The sequence below is a fragment of the Mustela nivalis genome, assembly GCF_964662115.1.
Source record: "Mustela nivalis genome assembly, chromosome: 14".
In the NCBI taxonomy this organism is placed as follows: Eukaryota; Metazoa; Chordata; class Mammalia; order Carnivora; family Mustelidae; genus Mustela; species Mustela nivalis.
In genome coordinates this window covers 76089663-76107240 of record NC_139033.1, presented here as the reverse complement: position 1 = coordinate 76107240, position 17578 = coordinate 76089663, and positions in this window count along the sequence as shown.

Below are 17578 nucleotides of genomic sequence, written 5' to 3'. Positions count from 1 at the left end.
GAAGGGGTAAGAAGGCAGAAGGATGAGACAAGCAGACAAGGAGGTCTCAAGGGTGATGCATGTTTATGTTAACTATCCCACACCCTAATGAAGTGCAGGGTCCACCCCTCTCTCTATGGTTGCCTTACTTCTAGTGGGTTCCTCCCTTATGGTACACCTGGCTGAACCTCTGGGGTCCTGAAATGATGAAAGAGATAAGCAGAGTCCTGAGAGGGGAGGGCAGGGCCAAAAAATGCCAGTGCTGTGCTGGGAATGTTGACTAGGTCAGCTGGGTGGAGGACTCTGGTTTGTGGAAGCGAATAATAGAAAATAAACCAAGAAGAATAGGAAGGGATCTGATTTTAGAAAACCTGAAATTTCAGCCTGAGGACTTTGGACTTTTATCAGTAGTCAGTGGAATGTTTTGATCAGGGGAGTAATAGGATCAAAATAATGCTTTAATAATAGGAACACCCTGCCTATATTTGAGAATTTATTTACAGAGAAACTACCAGGCAGAAAATCTTGATTCCGTAGGGATGAAGCAGAAATTCAAAACTAAGTTAGCAACCATTGCCATGACCCTTACTGACCGCCCTCTCATTTGGCCTTATCCCCTACTCTCTGGAACTACAATTACCATTCCTGTGTGCTGAGCTATGACCGGGTAACTAGATCACAAATCCACTGGAAGAGTCAGGGAATAATGCATAGTAATAGCTCAGGACATGTTTCTTATTAGAAATGATGACAAGACAGGAAGTTATAATGGAAACCAGTGGGAAAAGAACAAAATTTGTGAACCCTTGATTTGCACTTGACTTTAGGGGAGGGTCTGTTGCTCAGGGAATAGAATTTGTATTTGAGACATAAGAAGTCTATGTGAAGAGTTATGTTGGCTTCTTTTAACACCCATGACATTATGAATATATTTTTAAATCCATAAAAATAGACTTAAAAATATGTTCATGAGTAACAACAACAAATTCCTACTTCTCTTGGTGGGTTTACCTCCTCCATTTGCTGGAGGGATCACAGTGGTTCTCAAATGACAAATGTGGACAGTACATTGGCCCTTTTTAAGAGGCCAATGTCTAAATTCATTAAAAGGGACATTCCTATCCAAATTTGGTTTTTCCTCTAAACAGCCCAGGTGAACTAAATATTGTTCTTCATTTCTTCTTCAGTGCATGCCTTACAAACTTGGCAATTACTTCAGAATGTGGAAAGGCCAGCCAAAAGTTAGCCATTAACTCACCAAGAGAATTCTTATTCAACTGAATAGATACAGACAAAGTAAATAATTTTCTAAGTAAAATAAAGAAGGGAGGGTCATCAAGGAGCTCTTATAGGAGTAAGAAAGTCATTGATAACAGTTGTTATTTCCTCTCTCAGGTGAGGCAACAATTATTTCCTTGATTGTCAAATATGAAGTGTGTTCATTGATACATTTCCTGATTTGTTTCTTAAATGTTCGCTACGTTTGCTCTGTTGAGAGAAGGGGTGGGTTAAAACTCATTCACTTGACACATTGAATAAAGTTAAAAAAAGAAAAGAAAACATGCGAGCACCAAAGTGAGAAAGGTTGGATGTGTTGAATTTATTCTGGATTACTATTAGCCATCTCTGTTTTGTGTTGGTGGTGGTCTTCCCAAAGAAACCACCAGAAGCCCTTGTTGATCAAGCAAAGCAGATCGTGTTAGATCTATAGCAGGATAGGAGAACATGGCATTGTTAGTTTTCTTTCTTTCTTTCATTTTTTTAATTAAAACAATTTTTTAAAAGATTTTATTTATTTATTTGACAGACAGAGATCACAAATAGGCAGAGAGGCAGGCAGAGAGGTGGGGGGGAACAGGTTCCCTGCTGAGCAGAGAGCCCAATGTGGGGCTCGATCCCAGGACCCCGAGATCATGACCTGAGCTGGAGGCACAGGCTTAACCCACTGAGCCATCCAGGTGCCCCTTTCTTTTCTTTTATTTTTTTTTTTTAAGATTTTATTTATTTATTTGAGAGAGAGAGATTGAGAGAATGAGTCGGGGGAAGAAGAAGAGGGTGAAGCAGTCTCCCTACTGAGCAGAAAACCCAATGCGTCAAGACCCTGGGATTATGGGATTATGACCAGAGACGAAGGCAGACACTTCACTGACTGAGCCACCCAGGAAGCCACAACACTGTTAGTTTCAGAGTGCTGAAACTTCAGAGACATGGAGAAATTAGGGTAAGGCATAGGGAGGTTGTTTGGGCTTGGATTGAGTGACTTTAAGGGGTGTCTTACGAGGCAATGAATGGGATCAGATTGGTTAGTTTGAGACAGCATAGTTTTGAATTTGGTGAACCTAGGAGGCAGGGATCTTGAAGTCAACCTCGAGGAGCAAGCCGTTAGTTTGATAAGTCAGTTACTTTAACTGGGTCACAGTTTTAGCCCCAGGAACAAGCATCGCACAGAGCAAATACAAAATCTTTTATCTGCCAATGGTGCTGTTTGATGCAGAGGCAGTTCTCACCATCACTGCCCACTTCTCCAGCTTCTTTCCCACCAGTTAATATACATCCCGAAGGGTGCCTTGGTGGCTCAGTGGGTTAAGACTCTGCCTTCAGCTCAGGTCATGATCTCAGGGTCCTGGGATCGAGCCCCACATTGGCTCTCTGTTCGGCAGGGAACCTGTTTCCCCCTCTCTCTGTGCCTGCTTGCCTCTCTGCCTACTTGTGATCTCTCTCTCTCTCTCTGTCAAATAAATAAATAAAATCTTAAATATATATATATATATATATATACACACACACGTGTGTGTGTGCGTGTGCATGTGTGTGTGTGTATATACACATATGTACACACACACACACACACATATATATATATATATACAGCTTCGGCTTTGGGATGCATATATATATGGCTTCTTTCATATATATATGCATCCCAAAGCCGAAGCTGGGAGGAGGTGCAATAGCCCCTCAAGGGGTTCCTGTTGTCGTATGGGGAGGGGCCTCTGCAGAATTTGCCAGCACAACAAAAGGACTGGACCTCACTAGGGAAGGGTGGGCCAGCTCTTGGGCCCAGAGGGTCCAGGGGCCTCTGTTGAATCCACATCTTCAGGCCATCATTTGAGATGTTTCTGTCCCACACTTCAAGATGCCAGGTTTTCCCCATCAGGGCCCAGGCCTTTGGATAATAGAGCTGCCTTGGTGAGCACTGCCACCTCCTTGGAGCTCCAGGACCCTCACAATGAGCTCTTCAGCCTGCACGTCGGCTGTGCCTGTCATTCCTCCGCAGGAGATAAAGGCCCCTTTGAAAGCTCTCACAGAGACCCTATGTCAGCGGGCCTCAGTAGCTCATTCTTCTTCTGCCGGCCAGCGACCCAGCCTAGCGGCATCCAGCCCCTGGTGCTGTTTCTGCAGACTTATGCCACCCATGTTTTTAAATGCCTGCTTGCACCTGTCACAGCATTCTCCTCCACCAGACATTCTCCAGGTCACCATTGGTGAAATCTTGAGCAACTGAGCCAATACCTTACACGGGGGACTCTCAATGCCCCATCTGCTGACCAGAAGGGCAGACTCTTCACCTGCTGAGAGGTGGGCGGCCCAGTTCTGCATCCCCATCAAATTGCCCATTTCCTCAGAGCATTCCTGTCCCCCCCTCCTTGTGTTATTCTGGATCCTTCAACAGCAGATGCCATGACAGGATTAATTGTGCAAGAAATTGGTTAGGGGGAAGAGAAAATGGGGAGAGCATTTGGGGACAATAGAGGAGTGGCCAGACCACCAAACAAGGCTGGGCACAGTGACAGTAGGAGGAGGGGAGGGAAGTCTAGATGGAAGCTTCCAAACGGCTTTGACGTTCTCAGGGAGGTTCCCCTCAGACCCTCAGGAAGGGCCTGCCTTACTGTCCTGCTGCGCAGGGTCATGGCCAGGCAGCAGATCTTGGTGTAAGATCAGTAGTGAGTTTCAGAGTTGGGCACCTGGGTCCCTTGTCACCCTCCAGGCAGAGGAGAGACACAGCTGCCACACGCACACAGACGCACGATGGATAGAGGTGGAAGAAAGCGCTCCTTTTGCCTTCTTGCAGTCATCCAAATATCAATTTTAACTGAGTAAAAAGCAGAAGAGTTAAGTTTTGATGGTAATGTACTCTATAATTGCTAGATTAGAATTGACATCTGACTCAATCTCTTGGTTTCAATTTCAATTTGGAAAAAAAATAATGCATGTGATTCATTTAAAATGTGAGCATTTCCTGAGCTTAACATTTCAAGGATCCCATGACCGAGTCTCCAGCTCTTTGACGCAAATCTGGACTCAGGCCACGCGATCTTCCTTGGCGTCACTGCCCACGTCGTTCGCCTGTATGAGTCTACTTTGGCTTTGCATCCCGTCTTATCTAGTGCTCCTTTTCCTTTCATTCTTCACAAAGCAACATCTCGCTAACTATTCAGGTTCTCTTTAGTCAACCCAGCAAAGCAAATGCTATTATCCTTATGTCTATACATTGTATTAGTCTTTTATGCTATGTAACAAACTGGCATAGATTTAATGGCTTAAGTCAACATGCGTTCATCCTCTCAGTGTCTGTGGGGCAGAAGTCCCACCTGGCAAAACTTCATTGGGACCTTAGCAAAACTGCTTTTGGGGTCTTGTCAGGGCTGGGTTCTCATCTGGAGGCTCGAAAGGAGAAGGGTCTGCTTCCAAGCTCATGCACGATATTGGAAGGATTCTTTTCCTGGTGGACATAGAAGTTATGGTAGCTTGCTTCTTCATAACTTTCAGGGAGAGCAAGACTCTAGAACATATCTAACAAGATGGAGTCTCACATAACAGAACCTGGGGGTGGCATCCCACCACTTTTGTCCTGGGGTAACTCATTGGGGTCATGGTGACTGCCCTTAAGTTCTATCTGCACACACGTGTGGAACCTCAAACTCATCCAGATCAGGTAATATGCTAACTAGCAAGAGGCAGATGCCAGACTTCTTTTTTTTTTTTTAAATTTTTTATTTTTTCAGTGTTCCAAGATTCATTGTTTATGCACCTCACCCAGTGCTCCATGCAATACATGCCCTCCATAATACTCACCACCAGGCTCACCTAACCCCCACTCCCTCCCTTCCAAAACCCTCAGTTTTTTTCTCAGAGCCCACAGTCTCTCATGGTTTGTCTCCCCTTCCAATTTCCCCCAATTCACTTCTCTCCATCTCCCAATGTCCTCTGTGTTATTCCGTATGCTCCACAAATAAGTGAAACCATATGATAATTGACTCTCTCTCCTTGACTTATTTCACTCAGCATTATCTCTTCCAGTCCCATCCATGTCGATACAAAAGTTGGGTTTTCATCCTTTCTGATGGAGGCATAATACTGCATTGTATATATGGACCACATCTTCTTTATCCATTCATCTGTTGAAGGGCATCTTGGCTCTTTCCACAGTTTGGTGACCGTGGCCATTGCTGCTTTGAACATTGGGGTACAGATGGCCCTTCTTTTTACTACATCTGTCTTTGGGGTAAATACCCAGTAGTGCAATTGCAGAGTCATAGGGTAGCTTCAGCTTTAATTTCTTTTTTTTTTTTTTTTAAGATTTTATTTATTTACTTGGCAGAGAGAGAGATCACAAGTAGGCAGAGAGGCAGGCAGAGAGAGAGGGGGAAGCAGGCTCTCGGGGCTGGATCCCAGGACCCTGAGATCATGAACCGAGCCGAAGGCAGAAGTTACCAGAGGCATGCAGGCACCCCTCCAGTTTTAATTTCTTAAGGAATCTCCATACTGTTTTCCAAAGTAGATGCCAGACTTCTAACCATGTTCTACCTAATTGAACCTAACAGCCATCTTCTTGACACTAGACTGTATTCATTTATTTCATTATATTTGGGTGATATGAAGGGATGTAGTTACTTTGATTTTCCTCATTTGCACAGCTTCTTCTATGCTTTGGGAGGGACCTGGGGTCTGGGGTGGGGGTGGGGGTGGTCAAAGTTTATTGAGCTCTGAAACTTATGAAGAGTTGCAAACTAACAAACCTGGGCATCTCCCAGGGCCTTAGGGGGAGCCCTGTGGAACCCACCTGGCAGAAGCCCTAATCTTAGATAAGACAGAAAGTACATATACACTTTCTCTCTGGGCTGCAGGAATTATGCACGAGCCCTTGGTTCCCCTACTCTCCTATCCCCACCGTACCTCAGGAACACCATGTTCTACCCTGCTGCCTCATGCTGCTTTAGGTCTCCCTGGCCACTGGCTCTCTCTCTTTCCAGATGATCATTCAAGTATCACCTCTCCTCTCTCCTGGACACCCACGCCTCCTCCTCCCCTTCAGCAGATGACTGAGCATCCCACCACACAGAGAAAATAGAAGCCACCAGATGGAGATGCCCTGCCTCTCTGTGACCATCTCTGCAAACTTCCTTCCACTTTGCCATTCCAATCTTGGTCCAGAGAGATACGGACCTTCCTCTGAGTCGAGGTGCTATTCCCTCCTGAGCTCAGGATGCCGCCTGTATCATGCCTCCTGACTTCTCGGAAAGCTCACATTCTGGGCCATTCTTCTTTTTTCTTTGCATTATCCCTTTTCTCTTTTATATTCAACTCCTCCCTCCCAAGGGCTCTTCTTCATCTGTTTTTAAATCTGCAAACCAAGCCAATCCAAGTCAGAAGAAAAGAAAGGAAACCCTCCCTTTCCCCCTGCCCGGAACCTACTGCTACCCTTTCTCTGCCCACCTCTCTGCAGCTCAGTCTCTCAAAATTCTTGATTATACTTACTGGCTGCAATTCCTTCCCTTGCCCACCGCTCCAATTCTGTGACTGCACTGGCTCCATCTTACTTAGCTAACCCATGACCCCTGGGTTTCCCTCTGTCATGGCACCCGCTCCAGGTGAGCTGTGACGGTGCTGATGAGTCCGTCTCCAGCAATGAGACACCCTCTCAGAGGACTGCCATTAGACACAGTGACATTGTAGGGAGGCGGGGCTTGAGGTGTCCATTGCGCAGGTGTGCCTCAGACGGGTCCTCACAGGGGCAGGATGGCCAGCGGGAGGAAGTTTCCAGACCAGTATCTCCCTGACGACGCAGGCTGGAGCTCCTTTTAAATGACTGTCTCCGCAGTGCAGTTTGCGGATTTATTCCTGGAACGTCAGCCCAGAGTCTGTTTTCTTGCCTTTCCCAACAATTCTCTAAGTTGCCTATGAGTTTTAATAAATCTCTTTTATTTAAATGAGCTAGCATGGATTCTGTTGTCTGAGACTAAGAACATTGACTGAAACAGTGACTTTTTTTTTTTAACTGATGAATCATTTATTTGGACAAAACAAAAATGTGTCTACCTTATTTCTTTTTATATAGAAACTGGGACATTTCAAATATATTAGGTGTTTTTTTTCTCTTTTTCAACAGAATTCATTTCCATCTGGTCCCAGGAACTGCTTCTCATTTTAGGATTCATATTTTAGTAACACATATGCACCAGTTACATCCACAAGAGCATATTTGAAACTGGGGTAGTCATTCATTATTACCGTGACCATCCCAAATTATAGTTAAAAAAAAAAAAAAAGTCCTCTGGCTCACCATGTCCTGCTTTTTGAGTCAGTTCTGGTCTTCTTTGTACAAGCCTCTATGTGGCCAACTGTGTTATTATCTCCTTTAGACAAAATTTTGATGTTTATCTTTTGCATGAATTCTGATTGCTCTATGAACTACTGGAATGGCTCATCCTTGATTAATTAATTAATTAATTGGTGGGGAGAGAGAAAGAGCACGAGTGCTGCTCGGGGAGCAGAGGAAGAGGGAGAATCAGATTCCACTCTGTGCAGGGAGTCCACCGGGGGGCTTGATCCTAGGACCGTGAGTTCTTGACCTGAGCCGAAGGCAGACGATTAACCGATTAACCGAATGAACCACCCAGGTGCGCTTTGTCCTTAAACTTTAAAAGCAACTGCTTCACCAGCACTAACAGGGTTCTCTTGGAAATTTGATAGGGACAGAAGGTCTATCCCTTTTTGGGGTACTGCCACTCTTCACTTCCATGTTGGGATGTCCTCTGCCAGTGAAGAGGGCTAATCACTGTCCTAATCTTCCCTGTGTCTTGAGGCTCTTCCTCCTTCTGTTTCTGTCACACCCCCACAGGGTTGGGTCCTAGGTCCCTACATCTTCTCACCCTTCTGCCCCCATGGACTCTCTGGTCCATGTTCATGGCTGTAGTCGGTCCCTATATAAAATGATGCATGGGTGGTATGTATAGGTAAACCCTTTTCTATACATAACCAGAGAGATGGTTTCTTTTTTTTTTTTTTTTAATTGATGTGTGGTTAGTATGCAATAGTATAGTAGTTTCAGGTGTATGACATAGTGATGCAACATTGACATATATTATGAGGTGATCACTGAGATAAATCTAGCTACCATCTGTTTCCATAAAAGTTGTCAGGTATTGTTAGTTTTTATATTGCTACCATAACAAATGAGCATCAACCTAGTGGCTTAAGACAATATCCGTTTATTATCTCACAGTTCCATGGGCTAAAAGTGCTGGTGCAGTGAGGCTCAGGGGTATCTTCTGCTTAGGGTCCCACAAGGTCAGAATCATGGTAGCAGTGGGATAGTGTCCCCTTTGGAAGATCTAGGGGCGAATCCACCTCCAGTCTTATTCAGGTGTTGACAGGATTCAGTTCCTTGTGCTGAGAGGGCTGAGGCCCCTGTTCCCTTCCTGGGAGCCTCTCTCAGTTCAAGGCCACCTGCATTCACCATGCTGCCCCTCCCTCTTCAAACCAGGGAGGACATATTGAATCCTCATGCCTTGAATCCCTCTGGCTTCTCCTGTAGCCTCATTTTTTCTGATTGCTCTTGAAGAAAATTCTTGGCTTTTAAAATTTTCCTTTTTTTTTTTTTTAAAGATATTATTTATTTGACAGAGAGAGAGATCACAAGTAGGCAGAGAGGCAGGCAGAAAGAGAGGAGGAAGCAGGCTCCTTGCTGAGCAGAGAGCCCGATGTGGAGCTCCATCCCAGGACCCCGAGATCATAACCCGAGCTGAAAGCAGAGGCTTAACCCACTGAGCCACCAGGCACCCCAAACTTTTCCTTTTTTTAAACAATTTTTTTATTGAGGTACAATCCATATAACATGAAATTCACCATTTAAAGTATCTAATTCAGTGGTTTTTAGTATAGTCCCAATCTTATGTAACCATCACCATTATCTAATTTCCATCACCCTAAAAGGGAACCAGGTGCCTCTTAGAGGTCACCCCACTTTATCCTCCCTGTTCCCTGACACCCACTAATATTTTCGGTCTCTATGAATTTGCCTATTTGGGCATTTCATATAAACAGAATCACATAATATGTGCGTTTTTTGTGCCTGGCTTCATTCACTCAGAATGTCTTTAAAATTCACCCAATATTGTATCACATATCAATGCTTTATTCCTTTTTTTATGGAAAAATAATATCCCATTGCATGGGTGTACCACATTTTGTTCATCCATTGAGAATTGCTAGGTTTTTCAGTTGCTTATATCCTTCGCTGTTGTGACTAACGCTGCTGTGAACACTCATGTACAAGTTCTGGTATAAACATAGGTTTTCATTTCTGTTGAGTATGTGCCAAGGAGTGGAATCCTGGGTCAGATGGTAGGTAACTCCATGTTTAACCTTTGAGGAACAGCCAAAATGTTTTCCACAGAAGTTGTACCATCTTATGCTCTTAGCATCATTGAGCAGAAATTCCAGCTTTTCCACATCCTTGTCAACATCTGCTATTTTCCTTTTCTTCCTACCTTATTACAGTCATTCTAGTGGTATCTCATTGTACAGTTAACTTGCATTTCCCTGAAGACTAATACTATTGACCATGTTTTCAGGAGCTTATTGAATATTTGTCTATCTTTTTCGGAGAGATATCTATTCAAGACCTTTGCCACATTTTTAATTGGATTTTGGCCTTTTATTATCGAATTGTAAGAGTTCTTTATATATTCAGTATACTAGACCCTTGTCAGATTTATGACGTGCAAATATTTTCTCCCCCTCTTTTCACTTGATTGATAGAACCTATGGTGCACAGAGGTTTTTCACTTAGATTAAATCTACTACATCTGATTTTTTTCTTTGATTGCTTGTGTTTTGGGTGCCATATTTAAGAAAATTTCTTTGCTTTTAGGGCTAACGTAATTATATTGGACTCATATAGATAATCCAGGAATATCCTTTAAGCCTCCTAACCTTAATCACATCTGCAAAGTCCCTTTTGCCACATAAGATAACATATTCACAGAATCCCGGGATCAGGATAAGGACATCTTTGGAGGATCATTCTGCCGATAACAGCCAGTGCCTTGACAACTGTTTCTAGGGTTTTCAAGCCCTTCTGATTCAACATGTCCACAATATAGCCTCTTCTAGTGTTCATTATCCTGGTGAATTATACCATCTATCCATCTCAAAAGCAAGAGTTCAAAGTCATTATTGAAATCTTCCCCTTTCTGACTTTGTCATGCCCTACTCTCTGGCATATGTCCTATGCCAAGTTTTCTGATTTTTCCTTTCCAAATTTCACACATATTTATTATCTGTCCACTTTCTCCAATTCCACCAATCTTATCTACTTTTAGCTAGAGTTTTTGACTTTTAACAAGTAATAGATGTGTCTGTAAGAGTAACACATCTCTAAAACACTGAAAAGTGTATAAGACACACAGCATTCAATAAGGGTTAGCTATTTTATTGCTGCTGTTGTTGGTTCTGGATAGAGACAAAATCCCTTAACAATGCCTGTGAGACCCTATGTAGTTGGGACCCTCCCTGTCTCCCAAACGTTATCTGACAGTGGTCCCTATTGCTTTTCACGCTCCATCCAGGCTCACCTTTTCTCGATCTTTGTATTCCTCTGTTTTTCCTCTCACCCTGAGAACTTTGGATTTTACTTCTCTTTCCTCTCCATCTGGTAAGTTCTCATCTTCTTCAGATCTCCATGTAAGTGCCACTTCCTCACAGAAATCCCCCTTCTCCTTAGGTACTCACAGTATGGTGCCCAGCTTCTAGTCACAGTTGCAATTTTTTATTTTGTGTCATTATTTGATTTATGACATTCTTCCTCACTATACTGGAAGTTCACCAAATAGCTCTAGCATCTAGCACAGCACACGGCATGAACTAGATGCTCTGTAAATATTGATTGATTAAATATAAATTTTTATAGAATCCAAAAACCTCATGGCTGATTATCAATCATCTGGTCTACCCTTTCCTAATGCTGAAATGAATGAAGACCTCTAAACAGTCCTGACAATTTTGGCCAATTATCTCAATTATTAGCTTCCTAGACTGTTTGCTGGAGATAGTGGTCTGATTTCCTATAAATCTGACTTATAGATAATATGTTGGTTTTGTAGACTGGTTATTATAGATAATGGGTTCTTTTTCCAGATGTGGGTCAGAACTCTATTTTTGTATATGGTCTGGCCATTGTCCATTTGTATACTCTGTTTCTCACTCATATATCTGAAAAAGGGGAACTAGGGGTGTTAAGAGACTTGTCCAAGTTCACCCAGCTTGTAAAGAACAAGTAATGTTCTAACTAGTAATGTATACTTAACTCTGCCACCTCATCCCACTCATGCAGAAGGCTGTCTATGCCTGTGATGCAAATATGTCTTGTATGTAATGTCCTGTAATGTATGACTCAAAGGAAGAGTCCTTTACAATATTGTTAAGGAGATTGAGGAGAGACGATAAAATAAGAAATGTTAAGCTGAGGGTGATGAAATGGCATTTAGTCCTACTGTTATAAAAATCTGCACATCTTCCCTTGAAAGGTGAGTTAGCTTCCATTTCCCCCCGGTGTGGTAAGGAGAATGCAGACTGATTCATTTAAGTGCAGTTCTCTTTAAGCATTTAAGACTTGAGTTGACTGACACACAGGGCAGCACTGGGCAAGTACGCCTCTGAGGAAGATAATTGTGTCAGGCATGGGAAGACAGAACCATAATTTGTGGACCTAGGAAAGGATCGCTTTTAGCTTCAGGGAATTTCTCAAGGAAGCTCTTGTCTGGAATTAGGTTGACTGAAAGATGAGTTTATCAAAAATCTCAGTCCCTGTGATTATCATCAGAATACAAGCGGCTGCTCAGTAGCCCTGTGGAGCAGGGCCCTGTGGGAGCCGGATTGCTGGATTTATCTGCATCTGGTTGTTGAGCTCACTGTGCAGCAGAAAGGCATGCTGGGAAGAGGCCCACCACAGGACCCATGGAGCTCTGTCTTCAAGAGTCTGTCAGAGACAATGGTCAGGCCACTGCTGACTTTAGCCTGGTGTGGCTTGTACTCAGGCCAAATGGAAAAAAAAAACTCTTTCCAAACTCGAAATATCTTCATTTAAGAAATAAATATCCTTTACAATTGTATTTTAAATTATAATTTAGTTTGCTATGTACAAATACTATAAATACACAATTATAAATATAAAGTTGTAATAGTTATAATAGTGATAATAAATAAAAATAAAATTACTGTCAAATCAGCTGCTCATATATCTAAAGGAACTATGCTAGTTAAAAAGGAGTTTTCCAGCTCAAAGGAAGAACTTAATAATACTGCAGAAGGGTTAATCTGAAGCCATTTTGCAGGGTAACAAAGAGAACAAAGGATAAAAAGAATCCAGTGCTACTTTGCATGATAACAGGCTCACGGGACTGCTAAACAGGTGGGGGCCTGTTTTGAAAAACCATTTATTTTGGAAAATGTTCAAAAGAGTACATTCTTTGCAATATTTTATGCCAAATCTCAGAAATTGTGTCTTCTCACTTGTAAATAATTCATCGTGCCTCTTTACCAGATGAAAACTTTGACAACAAAAAAGGACCACGAGTACACTGAAAAAATCAACAATTCCTTAATACCATCTAAACCTCAGTCTATGTTTAAACCTTAGATTGTCTCAAAACTGTCATTATTAAGGTTGGTTTGTTTAAATCATGAACTCAACAAGATCTAAATATTGCCTTTAGTTGACAAGCCAGCAGGCGCTTTTGAATGAAGGAACACATTTTCTTACGGTTGGTTGACGCCAGGGAAGGAAAACCAAATTCCTATGAGTCATGCAGGTCACTCTAAATGGGTGAAATGGATTTAAAACACACACACACACACACACACCACACACACACTTTCATTACATTTCATTACAGATACACTTTGAATATTAAACATCTAGGAATGAACTTCACTTCCAAAGACATACGAACCCCCCTTTTCACCTCCCCTCCCTGCTTGGTGATGGGGTTCAGGAGTTCTACTCCCAAATATGGCACACTGGCACCGTGAGTGTTTGAAGAGGAAGGAGTTTGAGTAAACAGCAGAAACAACGTCATTCTGACCTTCCCCTAATGCTTCTCCTTGGAAATAGGCCAGCCCTCATGTGAGGGGTGCACTCCCCATACCCAGAGGAAAGGAGCATCTTATCTCTGAAGACAGAGGCACTTGAAAAGAATCCTAACCAACAAGTGTTGTAAGTTTCCAACAGTTCCCTACATTCTCATCCTCTATAACCTATCCTATTTCTGCACAACTGCCTGTCCTTAATCAATCCCAGCAGAAAAACACACATATCTAACTATTTCTTCTGGTCCTTCTTTCTTTTCTTTCTTTTATTTTTTTTTTTAAATTTATTTTTAAATAATCTCTACACCGAATGTGGGGCTCAAACTCACATCCCTGAGATTGAGAGTTGCAGGTTGTATGGACTGAACCGGATGTGCGCCCTTGGTATTCATAGCCTTAAAAAAGCTCTCTAGTCAGGGGTGCCTGGGTGGCGTTAAAGCCTCTGCCTTCAGCTCAGGCCATGATCTCAGGGTCCTGGGATAGAGCCCCGCATCGCATTGGGCTCTCTGCTCAGCAGGGGGCCTGCTTCCTTCTCTCTCTCTCTCTGCCTGCCTCTCTGCCTACTTGTGATTTCTGTCTGTCAAATAAATAAATAAAATCTTCAAAAAAAAAACTAGTCTGTAAAAAAAAAGTTCTCTAGTCAGGTAAAATTTATATTAAATATGCTTATATGCTTTTTTCCTGTTAATCTATCTTTGTCAGTTTGATTATCAGAACCAGCCCAGGGACCGTAAGATGGCTGAGAAAACTTTTCTTTTCCCTCCCCTACATGGGTCTATTTTTGCTTTTGATAGAGATGTGGGCACAACAATTAGCTCATTTTCCTGGTAGCTCTATGAATAATTAAATCTCCACTATGACCGTAAGATAACTGATAATTGGTTTTTGCCTGTCTGGGGAGACCCTGGATGTTTGGACCATCTGTGTGACAGAGGGGAGAGCAACTAAGGGGGCAGCTGTATTCACGGCATGGCCAACGCCATCACTATGGCTGGCTCTGAGTGGCCCCATCTAGAGAAGCTAGAAATTCAGATATTTAAGGGAGAGCTTCTGAGTGAAAATGCTGGCAGCTGGTGAAAATGGAAAACAATATAGACATGCACACTTGTCATCTTTCAGCAGTGTTTCTGGTCAGAGTTTCCCTGTGCCTGCTCCAGGAAAGTGAATTTTTCCAAAGTAAATCCCCCAATGGGTTACTGGACTGTCTTTGAGTCGCTGCCATCAGCCTAATCATGCTGAACGATCAGGCTCAGCAGAAAATGGTGTTTTCCTGTCGAGATTCAATGTGTTTCCAGTCTTTCTCAGCCCTTGCAAGAACAGTGGGCTGCCCAATGTTATTGTTACATTCTGACCAGCATAAACCCACTTACTTACTGCAGCCGGGAGAACCCAGCTACTTGTACCCTTCCTGAATGCAGGCAAACAAAAGTGTCTTTTTGCATATTTAAACCCAGCAAGTTATTAATTGAAGTCATATAAACTCAGTTTTTTGGTACCCTTATATTCACATTGTGAACAGACGTATTTCACTAATTAAGATCCAGCACCTTGCTGGAAATGCTCAGCTTGCAAAAGGCTGTTGCCAATCCCACATATATAGAAATGTGGTGAAAACCCTTAATTCGTATTTCTCTAGTCTGATGTATATTGTGATCCAGGGGGAATGAGGTAAAGTTTGTATTTGAATTCCCTTTGGGGGAAGGGGATGATTGTGGAACACGATGTCTCTGTAAGAGAAGCTATTTTCATGCATCACGGAAACCCTCTCTTACCCACGGGTGTGCTAACTATAAATTGCTTCATGTAGAAACAAGCGGCATTTCGTTAGCCAAGTGCAAGTTCCTGTTCGTACTCGAAAATGATAAGCCTGCATTTCTTTGAAGAGAGAAAGAAAGAAAGAAAAAGGATAGATCTAGCAAACACAGACCGCATACTATGTCTCCAAGTAAAACACGCCGGAAGAAGCGTGGATTCTCTGGTTTGTGTTATTAAAAATCAACAGAGGGGGGCACCTGGGTGGCTCAGTGGGTTAAGTCTCTGCCTTCAGCTCAGGTCATGATCCCAGGGTCCTGGGATCGAGCCCGACATCGGGCTTTCTGCTCTGCAGGGAGCCTGCTTCCTCCTCTCTCCCTGCCTGCCTCTCTGCTTACTTGTGATCTCTGTCAGATAAATAAAGAAAAAATCTTAAAAAAAAAAAATCAACAGAGGCATACTAGACATTTTTAGAATTTATTTGAACAGAAATGTATTGGCATAGGGCAGAGCCAAACCGGAAGTGGTTAGCAAACCCTGGAAAGACTTCTTTACACAGAGAGAAAGTGCACAAGCAAAGTAAGGGAATTATGGACCGGCTAAAAGCTTAAAGCCTCCCTGGCTCTTTGTGTTTGGTTGTCTTTAGCATTTTGATTTTGTAACCTTGAGGCATTTACAGACTTTGATTTTCATTTGCTTCCCATAAGGCCACCACCATGGCGTTCCAGCCACCTCAGTCTCATGGCCTCCTTGTTTCATGAATTTAACATTGTGTAGTTTGCAGCTTGGGGTTTGATTTCCGGAGTATCTGACCGAGAGCGCAGCCCCAGCCACCGGCTCGGAGAGCTCCTCAGTGAGCCTCAGGCTCCCAGCCCTGGCCGGAGCTGCAATCCCAGTAAGGGAGTCTCTCTGCTGTACCTCAAACTTCCAGGATGAAGAGAGTTGCAAGGAGAAAGGTTGATGCAGAATCTGCCGCCTCTTTCTCTGGCTGAGTGCTTGTCATTTGAACCTGCCGCACCTCCCTTTTGCACACCTACTTGGCTACAAACAAAGCTTCCAAATGACTCAGAGTGAAATTCCTCCCTTCCTCCCACTGGGTCTGAGCATAGCTGGCTCACTTCCTATGTATGTTGTTCCCCAGACAAAGTCCGGACGCTTCCTTCTCGAAAAGTCAAATGGTTGTCCCACAGCTGTGCCTGCGGCAGGTGGTTCCCTTCCCTGGTCCCATCTCCCACCCTCCTTCCTTCACTCTGCCAAGGAGCAAGGCTTCCCAGGCTGCATGCTCCCCCTCTCACTCCTTTGCTTTACCAGTACTCGCACCCCCTTCCCTGTGCGTCTGAGTCTTCCCCCTCCCTGCGAGGAAATCCCAGAAGCCTGGACAGGTCCTTCGTCTTGTAAATTCTTTAATTCTTGTAAATTCTGCAGAATCTTACAGGTGTGTTTCTCAGCTCAGGAGGCTGGTGAGATCTGTAACCACACCTATTCGTGGAGATTGTGTGTTTGGTTTTCTCAGCACGTCATAAAGAAGTTTCTTCCCTCTAACCCCTGCTCCTCCAAGTGTGTCCACAAAGGAGCAGTTCTGGCTAACGTTGGAGCTTGTTGGAAATGCCCAGTGTCAGACTCCAGCCCAGACCTACCTCAGCAGAGCACCTGGTGTTTTTGGTGATTCGTAAGTACCCTGAAGCTCGAGGACCTCCACTCTGAATAACCAGGGATGGCCCTGTCTTGATGATGGAGCAGACAGAACTCCCACACCTGCAGCTTTTAAAGAAACTGCCTTTCCCCCGCATCACTGACTTGGAACAGCCCTTCGGCAAGTGAAATAGTGCAGCTGTGGACTTTAGGGTCTTAGGGACCCAGGCCCAGTTTTGGGGGTGTGGGTTTGTCAGATGGATGAGAACAGACTTCAGGGCTCTCATGCTGAAACTTTTTTTTAGATTGGTTCGTAATCCCCAAATGACTCTAAAACTGACCTTGACGTAGCAAACATTTAATTCGGACAAGCACCCGTGTCTGGCCCTCACTTTGTCCATAGTACACCTTTCAGGTGATCCTGGTTCCCAGACAGCTATTCTGCAATATTCTGTGCAGTGACAGTGACGGATGCCCTGCCTAGAAGGCTTAATTTACCCCACCACCCCCACCCACTGTGGGAAAACTGGTTGCCTCAACTTGCATATTTTTTGAAGATTTTTATTTTTTTATTTTTGATCCTATGACCCTGGGATCATGACCTGAGCGAAGGCAGAGGCCTAACCGACTCAGCCATCAAAGTGTCCTTCAGTTTGCATATTACTATCAATATACCTGATCTATAAATCTGTTCTTCAGATACTCTTTTGAACCAGCTATATGATTTGCTTCCCTCATGAGTTAAATAAAATCTTTTTTAAAAATCTGAATGAGAGTCATGATTTTCTCCTTTTTGAAAATAATCTTTTAACGGCAACTACTTTTCTTCTCTTGTTCTAGTTTA